We start from the raw sequence: 19,624 nt of genomic DNA on the forward strand, positions 1-19,624 counted from the left end.
TTCATCTCTACTGTGGATTAGATAAAAAAAAAATCTGTTAGAATATTTACATATGAACTAATAAGTAACTAATTAATTACTAATAGTAATTGATAAAAATTACTACAACAGACTACTACTTGATTTAATATTCTATCGAACACTGATACATCCTAATAAATCAGACAGTTTGTAATATGATGTAATGTAGACTATTCTTAAACTTTGATATTTACATTTTTAAATACATATTTTTTCATCTCTTATAAGTCTCATATAAATGAAAGGACATATTTGTCATCTCATATAAATAAAAGTTTATTTAAAAAGTATACAAAATAGAGGTTTCAAATTCCTACATGTTAAATCTCATCAATAGTTGTCGAATACTCCTTAGAGTATTTAAAATGTGTGTGCATGAGTGTGTGTGTGTGTGTATGTAAACTTTTTAAATTAGGAAACATCATTTTTTTAAGAAATGGATTATTAACTTCCTTAAAAAAGAAATGCATATTTGTAAACACTGGTCTGAATGCTACTGCAGAATAACAGTTGGCCTGTGGTAAGGAACTGGGGCTTTTAGCTAGAGCAGCAGTTATTATCTCAGACCCCACCCCATTTTCTCCTTTATCTGTAGGCTTGTTTGCAAATCTATGTCTATTTCAGGGTTTCATCAAGGGATTAATCAAATTGAAAGAATTAAAAGACATGAGATTTGACCTTACAGCATCTAGGGGTGGGGTAAACAACCACACCAAGAGTTTTAGCAAAAGACAAACTCAGCAGCAACCTTGAGCCTTATCTTTTTCTATATGCTACTAAGCAATGAATCATTCTTTGAATATAACATCAAGATATCTTCCCCAAAATATATGCAGACAAAAGGGCATCAGCCCATATTTTATATTTGCTGTATAGAATATACAGTGCCTGAGCTGTATATGGTTTTGAGTCGTAGCAATAAAAAATTAGCTGTGTGAACGTGAACCAAGAGACAGACTGTGCACTGTATTTCCTGCTCATATGTTGTCTCAGCTGTTTTGCACTTTACAGTTTCAGCTGAAGAATGTCCATTTATCACGTAATGCTAATCAGTTATCATTCTACTCTACATTTTGTACAAAACATTGCTGGGAAGTCTGTTCTGGATTTGATGGATAGCCAGAACGGGACAGCACATAACCAAAAAAGGCATAAATACTCACAGATGTCTGGTCATACAGATGAGTTAAAATCAAAGAAAATTAGAGCTGGATAAGACAGACGTGATCATAGAGCACATCAAGGGAGTATAAACTTGCTTTTTCTTCACCTTTTTTTTTTATCCAAATGTGCTTTCTTCTCATTAAAATAAATATTCAAACCAGAAGGTCTTCATTTGTTTCCTTAAACTAGTGGGTTTTTTTCCCTCCAAATATAAACCTCACATCAAGAAGACAAAAAGCAGAAATCCTGTTTATTACCAAAGACATCCAAAAAGCTGTCCAAATCCAAATTAGAGCATATGGTGCAAATTCCACTACTCTTATACTCTCCAGCCTCCCCCTCCCACCCCTCATCCCACTATTGTTCTGGCTTGGGTAATGTGTTTATATTTCCCTGTTTAAGAACCACTGAACTGAAGCCAATTTTTGTTGCAACAAAATTATTGGCTAGTTGAAAATAAAGCAGTAATTTTACTGTTTCCTTATTCCATCAATGATTCTGTAGTATTTGGCAAGTGATATCTGATTATTATAATATCTCTTAGATATTAATTTTTCCCATTGAATATTAATTGGTTTATATTCGGTTATTTATATATCATTCTTATTTGACTATTTTAGTGTAACTCTTTGACATTGAAGACCATTCATTTCTCTCACTGCCACCTATGAAGATCATTTTGTACTAGTTATACTCAGACTGAGCTTATTAGCTTTAATATTTTGTCCATAAATATAAAGAACTAACTATTGCTGTTTTCTTCTGTAACCCACTAACAGATAAAAATTTAGAAATAAAAGAAGATAAGTTTGTCTTCTTAGTAATTGTCTCTTCATGTTTGATACATCAAAATGCAAAAAATAGATATTTTATTTTAATATTCTGCCATACGATTAATTTTATAAACCCGTGAATATAAATTACTTTTAATTAAAGCTATGCTGTTTTCACATTTTTATGGTTTTATACCATATTACTATTTTTCTATAAATAAAATGACTTTAGAATACTGGTTATTTGTCTAAAAATATCAAAAGTGCCAAAAATTTAAGTCAAGTGGTAATAGAAAAATAAAGGATAAAAATAAGGAAAGATTTTCAGATTTGATTCCCTAAAACTGGATTTGTAAAGGCAGTCTGGTCACTTCTACAGATTTGAAAGACCAAAATGAGGGTTATTGCCAAGAAGACTCAAAATAATCAGCTGCTTCAAACTGTTGTCATCTGAAGTCATTTTTTCAGCATAGATTTGGGATATAAATTACACTGTATTTATTTTGATTTGGAAGTGCTAGCAGAAAGTTGACTTTAACATATATATAGCCAGGATTTTTTCCAAGCTAGACAAGTGCCCTCACATTACTAAGTAGGGAAAAAAAAAAGTGTCACTTCTCAAATCGAAAAGCCCATTCTCGCATTCTTACCCACAAATTCGATTTTCATTCTTGAACAGAATTTTGCAATTCTTGCCAATATTTTTAAATGAATTGGCACATAAAGACCACCCTCTCTTGAAGTTTAAATATCTGGGGGAAAAAAGTAAAGAGAAAATTGGGAATTACAATTTTGGTGGAATATTATATCTGGTTGGGTATCAAATGAGAAAAATGATATAAAAATCTAAAACAAGCAACATAATTATGAAACTGAAATTCATCTTTAAAAAAAATAATAATCACCTGAGTACTTACATATCAACCCAAAACAAAGCCTGCTTAATTCTAACCATTTTTTTTTGACTTAATTACCTAATACACATGTTTGAGTAATTTTCATGCAAGGCCTCTACTAGCAGAGAAAATATGTTGTTAGAAATTCAGGATTCTAAAATCAAGGCTAACTAATTTCAGGTTATTTTGGGGACACAAGAAATATGTTTTATTGCCATTCCCCCCTCCATTTCACAAAAATAGTTTGGGGAAATCCTATAATATAAATTCTGGATCAGTAGGAATTCAGTAGTCCTAGACATGTCTTCAGTAAAGACTAATAATATCAATTCATGTGCCACAGCAGTGAAATTAAATACATTGTGCATAAAATTGAGAGAAAAATAGATAATTTTAATGTTGTATTATAATGTTTTCCACTGTTTTGTTTTTTGTTTTGTTTTATTTGTGGTACTGGGTATTGAACCCAGAGCTTTGTGAATTTGAGATAAGCCTTCTACTGACTGAGCTATATCCCCAGCCCTGATTTCCACTGTTTTAACAACATCTTAAATGATTTAATTCATCATTCATTTTTTAATGCAATATTTTTGTAATATTTTATAATATAATATTTAATGTAATATAAAGGAATGTGGAGAATCATGCCAGAGCTATGGAAAACCCATGCTTGGGGATTCAGATTCCATCCTGAAAACAAGGGGAAAGCAATGAGGGTCTATAAGCAAGGAAGTAACTTAATATGTTTTATATTTTTAAAAAATCATTATGATAGAAAATTTGGGGAAAAAGGATTAGAAGAATACGAGACCATATTTATGAAAAGTGGTTAGAGTATTCCTTCAGGAAACAATAATGAAAAAGAATAGTTACCTGAACTAAGGCTATAGTCTTAAAGACAAGGAAAAAAAATTGATTTAAGGTAAATGAAGAGGTAAAAAAGTAAATCAACATTAAGATTGGTGAAGAGAATTTTATAGTTGATGCATGATGATTCACCTTTCATATAAGACTTATTCATTTACATGAGTGCTATGCACATGTGTATCATTTCTATACCTAAAATATCCTTACTAATTTGATTCCAATGTTCTTTTCCCAAAGTACAGATACTGATCTATTTTTCATTCATGCTTTTAGTTCTTAATTCATCAAATATTTATTGAGAATCTCCTGTGTTTTCCACAGTGTATTAGGATAAATAAGACAAAAATGGTTGGGGGGGGGGGGAGACACAAGAATGGAGGGAAATCTAGCATACTTAGAAGAATTTTAAATATAGTGACAATGCTATATTAGTGTTTTGAAAATGTTATTCTATCTGCAGTGGGAAAAAAATTACCTGGGGATTAGCGAGAATATAAATGAGAGTGCACACTTGGAGATACAGGTGATGGTAATGAGCAGAAAATGTAGAGAGGTAAAGGATATAAAGATACAAGAGAGGGCTGGGGTTGTGGCTCAGTGGTGGAGTGCTTGCCTAGCATGTGTGAGGCACTGGGTTCAATTCTCAGCACTGCATGTAAATAACAATAATAATTTTAAAAAGGTTCATTGACAACTAAAAAATATTGTTCAAAAAAGAAACAAGATATATTTAGATACTAAGGTACAAAACTTGAGAAACGAATATAAAGAGTAAGAGAAGGGGAATTTCAAAATCTCTAGCTTGGTAGTACCACAAATACAAAAGTACCCTTCACTGTGACAAGTGATATTGCAAAGGGAAAAGTTTGATTTTGGGGAAAGTAGTTAAAGATAATTTGGGGGTTCCTTTGAAGTATGTAAAAATAGACACCTTGTTGTCAGATACACAGTGTGTTCCAAATAGATGGGAATGTTTGGCCTGAAAAGGATGAGGGCTTCTATTTTCTCTTAAAATTAGAAATATTGCCAAGGAAGAACCAGGTGAAAAAAAGGAATTTAGAGATTGTTAAGAATGTGTGTGTGTGTGTCTTTGAAATTATATAGATAATATTTGAATTTATTCAAGACTTGCTAATCAGGTATATAAACATATAAATTTATTTTCAAAATAGGTCAGGTTTCAGGTTATCAGCAATCAAGAAAGAAACTGGGTAGTAGAGACTTTATTTTTAAAAGTGCACGAATAAGTAAGAGAGTTTTTTTGGGCTAAATTGTTTCCTCCAAATTCATAAGATGAACTCCTAACCCCCAATAACTCAGAATGGGACTTCTTGGATAGATAGGGTCTTTAAGGAAATAATTAAAGTTTATAAGGTCATTAGGGTGAACCCTCATCCAAGGTGACTTTTAAGAAGAAGAGATTACATCCCAGATGTCCACAGAGGGAAGACAATATGAAAACTCAGGAAGATCACATTGATTTGGTAGAGAGAGACCTCGGAAGAAACCACTTGCCAACACCTCATCGGGACTACTATGCTCTGTATCTGTGAGAAAATGAATTCCTGTTGAAGCCACCCAGTCTGTGGCACTTTGTAAAGGCAGCCTTAGCAAATTAGTCCAGAGGAGTTAGAGGAATAATGACCTGGAAGCAGCAACAGAAAGCTACCAACTTCTGTTCCTAGGCTTTGAAGTTCATGGCATAGAGCAGATGAAATAAAATCCACTTAAATGTACCATAGTGGAAATTAGTCCTCAAGGTTTCAATTATGGCAAGGGAGCTGAGAAGTACTCAGAAGATTGTTTGAGGATACAGAGGGTAATATGTGTACTTTTCCATTTCTAATAACTCAAACTCAATTCCAAGAAAGAAAGATTAAAAGGGATCAAACTCTCCTAGCATCTGATGTCAGGATATAAGCCAGTGGGCATTCTAACAGGCACTCCTAAGTACAAACTAAATAGTTTAATTAAATGCACTATTAAGATCAATCCAGATTTAGATAGCCAATTTAGATAGCAGCTGGTCTGGCATAAAACAGAAACTAACCAAAGACCTCTGTCTTTCATGTTTTCTCTATTTTCACATTGATTAAAAATATGGAATTCATAATGGGATACAATTTTTTAAAGACTTCCTTTGCATTATCAAAAATAATTGGAAGAAAAGAAAGAAAAACGAAGGCAGACATACACACTGACTGATCTACAGAAAGACAGAAATTTCCTTAGGGAAGGATGGAAATTATAGAAGCAAAGCTCAATAAATATGAAAAAAAATGATAAACCTCAATACAAATGTTTATAAAGACAAGTCGAGACTCAAATTGATTTGATAGAATGGTAAGATGTCACAAGGTAAGCTGAATAGACTTCAAAAGATGGAAACAAGATAAATAAATTTTTGAGGCCCTCTTTGAAAACAGAGAAAAGATTAATAACTGGAGTAACTGGGGGAATTATTTTTGATGAATATGATAGGGACCCACAGATGTGAGTGGTGGGAAGACAAAGTTAAGGGAATAATTCTATGTAATGGACACACTCTGCTGACCCCCACATGCTTTCTTTTCCAAGAAGCAATTTACCTGCAGCTCTGCCTGGCTTAAGAAGACAGGATATGTCACATTCTTAAGAAAATTACCTGTTATCTACAGGAGAAATGCAAGCCTGAAATAATGTCGATAAGAGAAACCAAAGTTACTATGAAGGGGGAGACTTTGGTGACCCTTTTCACAGTCCAGATCCCAAAGCTCAGGGAGATAAAAATAATTCCTCCTAAGCATAAAAATCTATAAGAATTTATGGTTAAGAATCCAATTAGAACTGGTCAACATGAGCCAGAGTGACCTAGAGTTGTCGTGGCAGTGGGGACTTCAAAGTCTGATGTCATCTTGCTACCAGTTAAAAGTCATCAGGTGGACCTGGGTGGGTCTCTGGAAACTTCTCTGGGATCCCCAATAAAACTGGAGTGCAGGAGAAGCACACTGTCCCTCTCCTCTCTGAGAGCACCCACTCTTTCCCTTGGGAGTGTCCCCTTTTCCCATACTTTCTAATAAACTCATGCCTGTTACTCTGAGTGACATGTCTAAGATCTTTCTGACTTCATGGCAAGAATCGGTGCTTAAAGGGCTGATGGGGTTCTTCACACTGCCTCAGTTTCCAAGTTACAAATGGAAAAATTTCTAAAACCAAGTATACTTGAAAGCAGGAGAAAGCTAAAAAGATCACAGAAGAGTAGTTCCACTTCCTAAAACACTTGGTAATTTTAAGAAGATAAAGAAGCAATTCTGCCCTGTGTAAAGGAGCTGGGAAGGTGAAAATATACAAGGAAACAAACCCAATGAAAAGAAGGCAAATGATTTGTCATAGACTATTATAACCGTCTGTTTCCTATGTGAAAATACCACCATCAGTAGGATGACAATGGGAAAGATTTAGTTTTATTTAATTTTCTTTTATTTTTTTAACAAAAGGATGGTTTGGGAGAAACTTAACTACTTGTACTTGATGTAAAAAAAAAAAAAAAAAACCAAGACAAAGTATTTTTTAAAAGTATGTTCAGAAAGTAAATATCTAAAACAAAGGGAAAGGAAACATTTAAATACTTTTATACCAGTAATATATATTCTTCCTAATCAAACCAGGGAATAAAGGTGTAATAAAATAGATTGGACTTTTTGAAACACACTTGAAATTTGGAGGGGAATTGGGATACATCAGGGGAAAACAGAGGCCTTGGGAAATGGAAGCCTTGCTTTAGAGATAAAGGAGATAGAAGCTGCTTTTCTCATGCTTCTGAAACAGTTAATAGACAATACTTATGGCTTGGAAAATTAAAACTCTAAAGTGAAGCACAACCTTGTGAAATGCATCTCTTCTTCCCCTTAATGTCTGAAAGAACAAGTTTTAAAATATGTGTAGCAGCACTTTAAATTCAGGTAGCTGTTGAGAATGGCCCTGTAGTTAGTTCAGCAAGGCTTCAGAAGAAACTTCCTTAGAAGGTAATAAGAAGGGAAGCCACGTAGCACATTATAAAATATTGGAGGTCCTGTTTTCATTGGAAAAATCCTGAAACAAGCCCCAGAGTTTGGCTGTGTGCAGAAGTAAGACAATTAATGTTGCCTGAAGAATTGACTACTGAAAATGTGAAGTGCCCTATTCCCAAATGAAAGCGGAAGCTCTGATACCAGGAAGAATTAAGAATAAATTTGCATTGGAATGTGAAGCTTCTGCAGAGTTTTCTCATCCAGGGTGGTGTTGGATCCCTGAAAAGAATTAAAGGTATGGGGCTAGAGTGATTGCCTTTAGGAGTGGGAGAAGGCTCAGTCTATAGTTATTCATATAAACATACAAGTATGACCTCTATTGGTAAAAGGGTCATCACTAGGAATGAATTCAGAGTTTAATATTTTTGAAATTTAATTTCTCCAATCAGGAAAGGAATTTCATTTTTGTATTTTGGTTTTTCTCTGAAAATGTAATAGCAAGATATGATTCAGTTTGTTAATGGACACTTTAACAAGGTATAATTGAATTTATTTCTGGGTTTTTAAATCTTCTGGTGCAACAAGATGAATAGCAAGACTCCAAAAAATTTGAAAGAGTTAATCAAAGAGGGATTCAATTTTCAAACTAACATACAAATAGCTCTGAGAACAGAGCTATTTTAGTGATCTCAGGAGTAGATAAAGAATCAGCTATAGATACTATAACATAGATATAGTTATATTAGAAGTTCACACCCAGGTAGATTCAAGACTACAAGACTCCTCCCCACCAGAAAGGAGCACCATATTCTGGTTGATTATAGTCCTTACAAGTTTATCCAAAAGCTCAGTAAAGAGTATCAGGATGTATTGGGGAAAGATACTCTCTTCCTATCCTATCCTAACCAAACAGCCTACCATTGTGGATAAAAACACAATTATAAATCTTGATTTCAAATTTATCAACATTTTTTCCTTGATCAATTATTTATTCTGCCTTCACTTAGATTGTTCATCTCCAAAATAGGGTTAGTAAGCATCTACTACCTGAAATGATTACTACAAGGATTAAATGAAGGAAGATAAATGTCAGGTAGTCTGACCTACCATGTTATAAGAACTCAATTTTAGATAAGAGTGGAAGTATTAGGTCCAATTAAACACCTTTCTATCCACCTATACCAGATATGATGTCTCACCTATATATGGACTCACCTCTTTCCTAGGAGGAAAGCAAAGTGTACCAAAATGGTGAAGAACATTGACTCTCCAGACAGAGTGTGGATTCAAATCCCAGTTTATATTAGTATTTTAAGGAAGATACCTTCATTGTACCTCAATTTTCTTTTTCTGTACTTCATGCTGTAGGATTATCATCAAGATTTGATGAATTGATACTGTGAATAACGTGCTCAGTAGAGTGCATGCACATGCTATGCCTGTTTAAGAGTGCATGACACATGCTAAACACTACTTTTATCAGTATGATGACAACCTAGGCAACAATCCTGTTGCCACTTCACCTAAAAATAAAAGTCTTTGTCTCCCTTTCTTTTCAATTTCGTGCTCAACATGGCCTGAGTGTGGAAAATATGCCCACCTGCTAGGGCAGCACTGATTCCGTGTCTCTCTATCCCTGCTTGCCCTCTTAGGTTTCAGTAGAAGTGAAGGAGCTTGGCAGAGTCAAATATCCCACAGAAGCCATGCTCTGATTCATTCTTCCCAATAATCTGCATTGGTGGACTAAGAAATTACAAAGATACTGAGTAGACGATTTGAAAATAAATGAATTGATTAATTACATAGTAAGAACCTCATAGAATTGAAAGGAGAGATTTAACAGGATTCATGGTTCAGGTATTTGTGATTTGCTAGGAATTACAATACAGCACCATTAAAGCCTCATGCTTTTATCACAAAATTTCCAATGTTCAGCATGTTTTTGATATTTTTTAAAATTCAGAAATACCACAGAGAAACACTACAAAAATATATACAGAGCTTAAAACCACTGATAAAATAAATTTCTACTCGTCACCTACAAAAAGAAGTAGAATAGGACCAAATGCAAAAAGATTATGTTACTTTGCTTCCTTAAAGACGGGGATATAACATTCACATTATAAGAGGTCCTCTCCTTTCTATTTTTGAAAAAGAAATCCATAATGCTCTATATGATATATCTCTAAGTAATATAGTCCAGAATATAGTCCAGAATAAAAGCATAACCTATTATTCAACAATTCATAACATTGTGACATTATAAATTTTCCACATTCTGAATTTCCCCTCTTGGTATAAAAATCCTGTAACAAGATTCCCTGTCACTCAGAGATCTCATCACTTAGGTAATCAGTATAATTCATTTCATAATCAAGGAGTACATTAAACAATTTATATAATGGTAAGTCTTATGCTTGACTTTCTCTACTGAATGTTACCCTCAAACTCATGAACTTTTTAAATTATTAACAATGTGTAAGATCAAGGATTAGTTAACCTCGCAAAATTGATTTGCCAAACTAGTTTTCAATTGCACAGTTTCTTGTCTGGAAGTAGCCTGCACAGTCCTCCATGCGCCAAATGGGCCAAAAAAATTAAAAGATACAACCAACATCTTCTTTTCCTCTGTTTGCTCACAAAAACTCCCTTTTCTACCTGATCTAAAATATCCAAAATGTATGAAAAGGTCTTCTTCTAAAGAGCTTTTGAAAAAATATTTTTTTTACCGTGAAGTGCAAACAAGAAAAGACATAATAGAGGGAAAAAATGATCTTAAGTAACAGATCTTTTATTTTTCCTTTGCACAGTAACTCAATTTGTGGGCAATTTAACTAAACAAATATTTAGTCAAACGTGAAAGATACATAAATTATATGGTCATTGTAGTTCGTTGTTTTGCTGTTGTTTGTTGATTAAGTTAAAATCTAAATATCTTGTAATACATTAATTAAACTATCAAGATTATACAATAAACTGTTATTATGATAGTTAAAAAGAATTTGGAGATTCATATATGTTAAGATGGTTCAAAATATATTAATTGAAAATAAACGTCACAGAGAACAAACATTATAATTTCATTTTTATTGTAGGACATGTCTTAAATGGTAGACATTAAATTAACAGATCCAAGGTAGACATGAAATTAACAGATCTTACCATTTAGAGGTAAAACAATTTGAACTTTACATCTTTACATACTTTTATACTTTAATAGCCTTACAATTTATTGAAATATATATGCATAAATTATATATATGCATATATGTTTGTGTGTATTTGTAATATATATACTTTTTTATTTTTTTTTACTGAGAAAACAAATGTGCCTCTTTGAGGATGTGCTCCTCCTCATTCTCTTTTGACATTCACTGGCATTCCAACATGAATTTTGTAAAATTAACTAGTTAGTATTTGAAGTACTTTTACAATATCAAAAGATGAAGGGATGCATGCAGAGCTGGTCAATCTATGATGGGGCAGGCACTGAATGCTGAATAATCCTGGATGAAGAAGAGAGAACTAAGAAAGAGATAACTGGTACAATGAAGAGAAGCTTTGACAATGATCTCCCAAAGTTACAGTTTTTGCAGCTATCTGAGCATGTAAAGTTTTTTTGGATGTCTTGTATTTGAAGTAACCAATGTTGAGGAGAATTAAGAGGTTAGACCCTCACTTCAAAGAATAAGTCAATATTGCTCTCACTTGTTTATTCCACACCAGTGTTAAAATTATGTAAATTGATATCTTGCCTTTGTACCTGTTAATAGAACAGAGCATCCAATTCCCAGCAAGCTTTTCCAACAGCTAGAGTTACCACATGCCATTTCTGCAGGCAGTTCCAACAATAAAACATCAAGCTATATAATCACTGTGCAAAAAAGCCAAAAGATTCAATTAAGAATCTCATACAAAAGCAAAAAGCCTTTCTCTCCTAACCATCAGCCTCTTCTCACAATTCATTTGTATTCCCCATTGCTGTTATCCTACCATCAAAAGTTCTGTGTCTGAAGCTCAAAGCAAGCTTGAATTAAACTATAGTCATGCAAGTAAATGTCAGCCTTTTCCTTTCTATGACTTCCACATTTCATGCTTTGTTCTCTTTAACAAATGCCTTTTATTTCTGCTAAATGACTATTATTGAGTTCTCTTTATTAATCCTTTATGGGCTCTGTGTGTGTGTGTGTGTGTGTGTGTGCACGCATGCGCGCACGCACTCACGTGCTCGTGCATTCATGTGTGTTATTAATTTATGGCATAGTGTAGCACTGATATGTGAGAAAAAAATACATTTTAGGGGTTATAAGCCCTAAAAAAAACCACTGGGCCTATAATCCTAAATGGCTTGGGAGGCTAGGGCTGGAGGATCATGAGTTCAAAGCCAGCCTCAACAAAAGCGAGACACTAAGCAACTCAATGAGACCCTGTCTCTAAATAAAATACAAAATAGGGTTGGGAATGTGGCTTAGTGGTTGAGTGCCCCTGAGTTCAATCCCCAGTACTCCACCACCTTACCCCCCAACAAAAAAAGCCACTGGGTATAGAGTAAACAGTTAACAGTCTTAACTATAGACTTTACTATTAATAGCTTCATAAAAATCTGCTCATCCACGAGTATTAAATCTACCTTCACATTCCAGAAAATACAGATTTGCAAAGAGTTTCTTATTTGGAAAAATAAAGTACTTTACTGTGTAACCAATGAGATCCCTATGATAAAGCCAAAAATTACAAATAGTTCCACTTACAGAGACCTCTCCTGAGGATATTAAAGACCAAAAGTTGCTGCCTTCTAATTCTGGATTTCATCCATAAAAGTAAGATATCTTTGGAATGAACGAGGTTTATAACCATAAGGCAATTGCCAGAAAATAAAGCATATTTAATTTCATTTAAGATCCAAAGTGGCATTGCTTCATGAGAATTGTAGTCCCACTGAAATTATATGGCAATGTTTTGTTGAGTTTAAGTCCTGTAGGAAGAACTCATTTCAGTGTACGTTCATCTAATTGAATATTTTCCACTGACAGTCAAACAAAGATTGTGTTTTTTGGCTAACTGCCAAACATAAACTTTTGAAGTGTTGTAAGTGACATGTTCTGAATACTGTGAGGCTGCCGTGTATTTACGAAGTGAAGCCTTGCAAGGCTGACATGGGCTCAGGAAGCCCATCCTTCAACCATAACCATCTGGAGTAGCTTCTAGTCTAGTCTGGAGATGTAAGCTATATGTGTGACTCAAGACAAAGAATTGTTTGCTATATTAGACGAGTACATTAGAGGCTCATTCCAACAACTAAAGGAAATTCAAAAAACTTTTTTCTCTCCAAAGCATATCCCAGAACCATAAAATCATTCCTCATCTATACACACACCCATACTCATAACTAACAGAGCTTTATATGTGCTGATGTCCAAAATGTCATGTGTGTGTGTGTGTGTGTGTGTATATAATACTTATATAATCCATCACATTCTAAAGTGTATGCATTACAGTTTTACATATATAAGCCTGAATCTGCATAGATAATTCTAGAAAATATACAAGAAATCATTATATAAAAGACTCTGAAATGTGTGACTGAGAAGTTGGGGATTTTTGAGGGAAATCTTTATTTTTCACCAGATGCCTTTCCAAACTGTTCATTTTATTTTGAGCAGCATTTACAATTTTATGATTTTTAAAGCTAGTTTATAAATAATTCTCTGTAAAATTAAATAAAATTATATTAATTATATTTCCACATGAGCATAAAATTAATATTGTACAAAAAATCAAAAACCTTCAAAAGAAAAAATTTGTTTCATTTACAGATCTGACAATGCTGAACAAAAAAATTCAGAGTCTGGTTTTCTTGTATTGTGTATACACCTTTAAGAAAAATTTAACTTTTATATAAAACTTTTATTTTATTACGGAACTCTTTACTCAGAGAGCACAGGAACTCATACAAATAAATATTTACCCCTACTGATGACAGACAACCTTCTCTTACTCTGAGCTAATTTAGCAATATTTCCTAATAGTGAAATGATTACTCTTGGTCAACACTGGAAACTTCATCTCCTTGCTTATGGTTTATATATAAATTAAGGAGAACTAGTAGTATCTACACAATGAAATAATTTTGAATAATCTAGAGGCTGTTGCCATAAGAAATTGGCACCAGAAAGAGATAAATATTGTCAGAGTTTGGCTCCTTCTAAAAAATTCAAGGTGTCTCAGAGACCTTAATAAAATACTCTCAAGGCAAAAGTGCAGATAGGCAAAGGTCAAGGGATATGCCCCAATTTCATGGAATATGCCCTCCGCTTTCAGAGAAACAGCAAGAAATATAAAAACAACTTGCTTTCAAGTAATTCATGGAGAGTCCAAAGTGCAATCACAAAAAAAAAAAAAAAAATCGAAGGAGAGTTAGATCCTATGAAGACAAACCAGACTCTCCTATGATTCTTAGCAGTAAGACTCCCATTACACGAACACTGAAAACTGACTCCTCAGGTAGAGTCAGAATCTCTATGTCCATTCTGCAGTTCATTATTTCCAACTAGCCAGGCCCCAGATGTATGTACTTCTTTTCTGAGAGAATTCCCATACATCCCTTTCTCCTTCCTCAGTTTCTTCACTTATTAACATCTTGCATTAGTGTGGCACATTTGTTATGATAATTGATACATTCTTATTAAATTCCATAGTTTATATTAGCGTTCCTTCTGTGTGTTATACATTCTGTGCATTTTGAGGAATGAATGATGTCAGGTATCCACCACGACAGTGTAATATAGATTCACTCCATTAAAAATCATTTTTGTTCCACCTATCTATGCTCCCTTCTTCCTCAAACCTCTAGCAGTCACAGATTGCTTTTTGTCTGTATAGTTTTTGTCTTTTTCATAAAACCGTATAGTTGGAATTTTACAATACATAGCCTTTTCAGATCAGCATCTTTCACAATGCCAGTCTGCATGTTGCCTCCAAATCTTTTCATAGCTTGACAGCTCATTTCTTTTTATCACTGAATAATATTCCATTATATAGCTGTACCACAGTTTGTTTATAAAGTCAGCCTTTGAAGGGCATCTTGGTTGCTTCCAGATCTATGTATCTTTGAGTAAAGCAACCTTTCTGCCAGCCCTTTTTTGAGCTTACCTGCTATTTCGCACAGGTGATTGGCAGTACCATTATGCTACTCTCCTGCCTTTTGTTGGGAAACTGAGTAACAGATAACTTATCTTTAATTTCTCTAATCCCCTATTGCCTGTGAGGGTTTTTTCCCCCTTATCCTTTTTTTTTTTGCTTTTTTGGCATTTCTTGGATAAAATAATACTTGTTGGATTCACTGGATCTCTTCTGCCAGAAGGTCCACTTTTCTATGTACCTTCATGCTTTAGAAATGATGCTTAAAATGGAAATGAGTTTGTCCTCCCTGGGCAGCCTCTGTAGCAGCAGGAAAAGGTGGGGAGAGTGGCAGCTGGGGATCAGACCCGGAGGTGGATCTGAACCTGGACACCAGCAGGAGAGCACAGATTTGCCTACTGGCTGGGAGGAAGCATAAACTTTTGAAGGTGCAAGATACTCTATAAACCATTATGAAAGGAATGACCTGCAAACATCCAGTCACAGGACAGCCATCACAGGACAACTGTATTTTTGTAGTGAACTAACACAATTAACTGTTGCAACCATGATGTCTAAAGAAAAGAAAGAAAGACCTATAAGTATGATAAACGAAGCTTCTAACTATGACATGATTTCAGATTATGCAGTACATCCAAAGAGCCATATAGGCAGAAAATCACTGGTTTCAATTTTAAATAGAGGTCAAATTCAATTAAAAGAAATCCTAATGCACCTGTGGTCAGATGAGGTTGGTTTTATAAACAGGACAATACTAGCATGAAGCTGTGGAAGAAACACTGGTTTGTGCTTTCTGATCTTTGCCTGTTGTATTACAGAAATGAAAACGAGGAGGGTATCCTAGGAAGCATACTATTACCTAGTTTTCAGATGGCTATGCTAACCTCGGAGGATCACATTAATTGCAAATATGCTTTTAGGGCAGCCCATCCAAACATGCAGACATATTATTTCTGCACTGATACAGGAAAGGAAATAGAGCTGTAGATGAAAACCATGTTAGATGCTGCCCTTGTACAGACAGACCTGTGAAAAGAGTGGATAAGATTACATCCAAAAGTATACCAACTAAAGAAAGCAATAACATTCCCAAACATAAAGTGCTAATTAAACCGAGGCCCCAAAACAACCAAAAAAAAAAAAAAAACCCAAGGAAATAAACAAAATTGAAGAAAAAAAAGACATTAGAAGCTGAAAAATATGAATTTCAGAAAGATGGTCAAGATAGACCTTTAACAAAAATTAATAGTGTAAAGTTGAATTCTTTGTCATCTGAATATGAAAGTGGGTCAGCATGCCCAGCTCAGACTGCACACTACAGACAAGTCAATGTGAATAGTTCAGAGAACAAAATAGTCAATGTCAGTGTGGCAGATCTTAGAGGTGGAAATCACCCAAATATAGGGCCTTTGCACGCAGAGGCTGATCTAGTCATACAAAGAACAAATTCAATGCAACAGTTGAAACAATGGATTAAAATCCAAAAAGGGAGGGGACATGAAGAAGAAACCAGAGGAGTAATTTCTTACCAAACATTACCAAGAAATATGTCAAGCCACAGAGCTCAGATCATGGCCCTCTACCCTGAAGGTTATAGAACACTCCCAAGAAACAGCAAGAGGAGGCCTCAAAGTATCTGCAGTGTAACCCCTTCCAGTCATGGCAAGACAGTAGGAGCTGGAACAGAAGAAAAATGGAGGTCAATGAGAGATGACATTATGAGGCAGCTCTACAAATGGCAGCAGCGTCAGTTCTATAATAAGCAGAGCACCCTCCCTCAACCCAGTTCTGTGAGTATTCCTAAAACTATGGTTAATATTTCTGATGCACTCTATTCCCACATCACCTTCACTGCTTACCAGTGTTCCTCCCCTCAGCGAATATACAGATCAGAAGTGTCTTCACCAATTCAGAGAGGAGATATGACAGCAGACCTTAGACACAGGGGTCATTACCCTAAGGTAAAATGTGTTCTAATATTGTGTTAGCTCACTACTTAACAGATGTTATATTTTCTTTCTAATATACTATTCTTTAAAATGAGAGAAGCAGGAGATTAGAGAAAAAAGAAAGGCTATTCTTGTGTAGAGAATCTAAGTTTGCAATGCTTCATCTCTTAATACCATAGAAACAATTCTGTCAAGCATTATGCATTCTTTTCTGTCTGACAGCACATCTCATTAGCTCTCCATGTGGGTTAAAGACCACATGAATTTTTATTTTTTCCTTACACACTTGGAAATTCTACACCTGTCCTTTTCTGGTATACCTGCAGTTTTGTATCAAGCTTGTCCTGTTTTTTTTTTTTTTTTTTTTTTTTTTTTTTTACTAGGCTTTACCTTCTAACCAACTGACTGGCAACATTAGAGAGTAGCAATATTTAATAATATGCACATTTAAAAATTAAAATATAAGTAAAGATCAAAAACAATGGGGATAAGTCTACACTTTAGTGACCTCATGGAAAAATATTAAAGGTTCTCATATAAACTTTGCTTTTGCAGATTCAGAGCACAATGACTGACTCACTAAAATCATAAAGGTAAGTCTTATCCTTAATCATTTAAATTAAGTATATAGTTTGGATACCAGCATCCCCCAAAAAAATGTGGTGAAGGGAACAAATAAAAAACAGCTTAAATTTTAGATCTCTCATATAGATCTTAAATAATAGTAACTTGAGACTCATCATTTTTCAGAAAGAGTGGGACTGATAATGCTATTTGTCATTTCATAAATGTGTACAAAACAATCACATCTTTAGCATAAGCCAAGCTTTTTAGTAGATGAGATTCCTGTTGAAGGTATCAATCATTTTTAATATTTTTCTGAATAATTACCACATAAATTAATTTATTGAAATATCACTAAAGTCGTTTTCACTATTATGTTATAGATTAATAATAATTTCTTGATATACTAAAACTAACACAATTTTATAAATTAAGTTTTTTATATATATCTAACCTCTACTTTGAAATTTATGTCAGAGACTTAATTCAGTATATAGTGACCATTAATTTGTCCTTCAGATCCTTTGTTAAAATCTGCTCAATGGAGCTGGTAATACAGTTCAATGATAAAGAACTTGCCTAGTACTGGGATTGAATCCCAACTCAGTAAAAAAATAAAATAGGCTAAACAAATAATGTTAGCTTATATTGAAGTATCAAAAAATTTCCAAATACCAAGAAATCAGGAACATATTACCTTACTTTCTTAAAATATCACATGACTCAATTATAAGAAAATACAGTAAAAATGAAATGATAAATTGAAGAAAAGTATGTGGTAGATAGAATAATACCCCACCAAAGATGCCATAAAAATATAATCCCTTGAATTTATTTATATTTATAATGCAAGAGGGACTTCAGAGAAGGAAGAGTATATGAGGTTATCAAAGTGGGCCCCTGTAATCAGAAGGGTCTTTATGAGAGGGAGATAAGTGTTGGAGAAAAGATGGACAAATGGATGAGAATTCAGAGTGATGTGGTTACTTGCCAAGAAATCCTGCACAGCTTCTATTAGCTAGGAAAGGCAATGTCTTAGTTTATTCAGGCTGCTAAAACAAAACACCATGAACTAAATAGCTTAATAATTCTGAAGATCTAAAGTCTGGAAAGTCCAAGATCCAGATACCAGCAGATTTGATGTCTGGTGAGGGCTTGGTCTCTGGTTCGTGGGTTGTAATTCATAGCAGTATCCTCACATTGTGGAGGATGCAAGGCAGCTCTCTGGGGTCTCTTTTTTAAGGATACAAACCCATTCATTAGGGCCCAATCCTATATAACAATCATTTGTCAAAAGTCACTGCCTTTTAATACCATTTGTTTGTGGGTTAGGATTTCAACCTATGAATTTGGAGGTGGAGGGGACACAAACCTTCAAACCATAACAGAGAAGAGCAGATTGCCCTCTTGCTCTGTTGACAGCTTGATATCGGTCCTGTAAAAACCATTGCAGAATTTTAAATATAAATTATTTAAAATTATTTATATTATTTTTAGCCACTATGTTTATGATAAATTGTTCCTGCATCAAAAGGAAACTTAAAAAGTGGTGTTTGCCAATCACTTCCTCTCAGAGCCATATTTTGTTGTTTGTATGTTCTACTCTGCCTTCAGGTCCTCCAGATTCTATAGTATGTAACCAAGAAAAGGCTGTATAGGAGAATGGAGAGTAGGAAGAAGATAGTGTCCAAGGCAGTATTCCCTCTTATTCAGGAGAACTCCTTCTGGCTGTCTCCTCTATATGCCAGCTCTTATTAGATAGTGTTCCTTATTTAAAACAAAAAGTAATAATTCATGCATGTCAAAGATGTTAACATTTTAAGAGAAGCTATTTTACAACATATATATTTCATTTCAGTGCTAGTTACTAGCTATCCTACACTTCAACATTAAAAAATAGTAAATTGGTTAAATCTGCACATTTAGTTTAAAATGTTAACCAGATTTATCCAAGATTCTTGCAATCTGCTACCAACACAAGATCTTCTATTATCCAAATCTCAGATAGTTGTGCTATATAATTTTGAATTTTTATAACCTGTTACTATATCTGAGCTAGAGTTTTACTTATAAATGTGCAGCAATTGTCCTTCCTACCATGAATCTGAGCTTTCATGTTCTAAACATCCTATCTACTTTCTTTTCTTTTACAGAATGTTATTGCATACATTTAAAAGGTACAGCATGACATTTTAATATACATGTACCTAATGAAATGGTTCCTATAGTCAATCAAATAAACACATCTGTCATCTTAAATA

At 34.1% G+C, this 19,624-nt stretch overlaps 1 pseudogene; it reads left to right on the forward strand.

Annotated features, from left to right (window-relative positions):
* The first annotated feature begins 15,212 nt into the window (after window positions 1–15,212).
* Window positions 15,213–17,224, forward strand: LOC107138971 (annotated as a pseudogene).
* The last annotated feature ends 2,400 nt before the right edge of the window (window positions 17,225–19,624 follow it).

This window comes from Marmota marmota, unplaced genomic scaffold (assembly GCF_001458135.2).
Source record: "Marmota marmota marmota unplaced genomic scaffold, marMar, whole genome shotgun sequence".
NCBI classification, from domain to species: domain Eukaryota; kingdom Metazoa; phylum Chordata; class Mammalia; order Rodentia; family Sciuridae; genus Marmota; species Marmota marmota.